The sequence below is a fragment of the Tarenaya hassleriana genome, unplaced genomic scaffold (assembly GCF_000463585.1).
Source record: "Tarenaya hassleriana unplaced genomic scaffold, ASM46358v1 Cleome135, whole genome shotgun sequence".
NCBI classification, from domain to species: domain Eukaryota; kingdom Viridiplantae; phylum Streptophyta; class Magnoliopsida; order Brassicales; family Cleomaceae; genus Tarenaya; species Tarenaya hassleriana.
The window spans coordinates 69694-71819 of record NW_010964048.1 but is presented as its reverse complement, the minus strand read 5'-3'; positions in this window follow the sequence as shown (position 1 = coordinate 71819).

The following is a 2126-nucleotide window of genomic DNA, read 5'->3' as shown; positions in this document are numbered from 1 at the left end:
CGGCCGGCGAGAGGTGGTCAGTTGTGTACTGGCTTCGCTCGACATAGTCGGTGGTGGCCTGGAGTAGGCACCTGGCGCTCCTGGGGGATAGAGCACGAAATCCTTTCCCAATCATATCAGCGTTCCGGGCCAGCCGAATGATTCGGAAGGGAGATGAGGCGTTTCTCGTGGTAGTGACAGCTATCAAGGAGTCTGAGGTGAGGTTGGATGAGACGCCTGTGGTTCGTGAATTCCCCGACGTCTTTCTGGAGGATTTGCCAGGGTTACCACCGGAGAGAGAGGTGGACTTCTGTATTGATGTGATTCCAGGTACGGAACCGGTATCTAAGACTCCGTACCGGATGGCTCCAACGGAGATGGCGGAATTGAAGAAGCAGTTGAATGAGTTGATGGAGAAGGGATTCATTCAGCCGAGTGTTTCGCCTTGGGGAGCGCCCGTGCTATTCGTCAAGAAGAAGGACAGTAGCATGCGATTGTGCATTGACTATCGAGGACTTAATTAGGTAACCTTAAGAATCGGTATCCATTGCCGAGGATTGATGAGTTACTTGATCAGTTGCAGGGTGCACAGTGGTTCTCGAAGATAGATTTGCGCTCGGGATACCATCAGATTTGTGTGAAGGCCGGGGATGTGCAGAAGACACTTTCCGTACACGGTATGGACATTTTGAGTTCGTCGTTATGCCTTTTGGACTGACGAACGCTCCTGCGGTATTTATGCAGTTGATGAACCGTGTATTTATGGAATACCTCGATGAGTTTGTCATCATCTTCATTGATGACATATTGATCTACTCACCGGATCGACGCAGCCATGAGAAACACTTGCGTATGGTATTGCAGCGCTTGAGGGAGCAGAAGTTGTATGCAAAGTTCAGCAAGTGTGCTTTCTGGTTGCAGGAAGTTGGATTTCTGAGCCATGTGATTTCGGCTCAGGGTGTGGAAGACGCCTACCAATGCCATGGAGATCCGCAGTTTCTTGGGACTGGCAGGGTACTACAGGAGATTTGTCGAGGGTTTCGCCAAGTTGGCAAAACCAATGACCAAGTTGACGGGGAAGAATATGCAGTTTGATTGGACAACAGAGTGTGAAGCGAGCTTTGCAGAGCTCAAGAGACGACTCACGACCGCACCCATACTGGCATTACCACGGCCAGGTTTTCTCTATGAGGTTTATACCGATGCGTCGAGACTAGGCTTGGGTTGCATATTGATGCAGGAAGGACATGTGATTGCCTACGCATCCCGACAGCTGAGGAAACATGAGGAGAATTATCCGACGCACGATTTGGAGCTGGCAACAGTGGTACATGCGTTGAAGATTTGGAGATCCTATCTATATGGAGAGAAGGTTAAGCTCAACACCGACCACAAGAGCTTAACCTATGTGATATCGCAGAAGGATCTGAATCTTCGACAGCGTAGATGGATTGAGTTAATAGCTGATTATGACTTGGAGATTGCATATCATCCGGGCAAGGCGAACGTGGTCGCAGATGCCTTGAGCCGGAAGAAGATCCTATCAGCTATTCAAGTACTCTCATCTTCGCAGGAGAACATAGCTGAATTATCCGCTATGTTAGGACATATGGAGATTGAGGAGGATCATGATTTGAGCTCGAGGAGACGTGTGATAGCGGGACAGAGTCATGATCCGGACTTGCAGAAGATTATTGATGAGATTAGCAGATATGGTGAGAAGGGGAATCAGATGGATGAGGAGCATGCCTTAAGGCTCCATCAGCGATTTTGTGTACCGGCAGATCTTGAGCTGAGACAGGACATCTTGCGAGAGGCTCATCAGTCTCGATTGGCTATACATCCGGGAGCCAGCAAGATGTATCAGGGTTTGAGACAGTGGTATACATGGCCAGGCATCAAGAGAGATGTCGCAGACTTTGTACCCCATTGCTTGGTCTGTCAGCAGGTGAAAGCGGAGCGACAGATGTCCAGTGGGAAGTTACAGCCGTTGGAGATTCCGGAATGGAAGTGGCACTCGATTGCGATGGATTTTATTGTTGGATTACCGACGACCCCAGCGAAGAAGAATGCTATTTGGGTGGTCGTCGATCGATTGACGAAGTCCGCACATTTCATTCCGATCCGACAGGAGTATACAGTGGAAA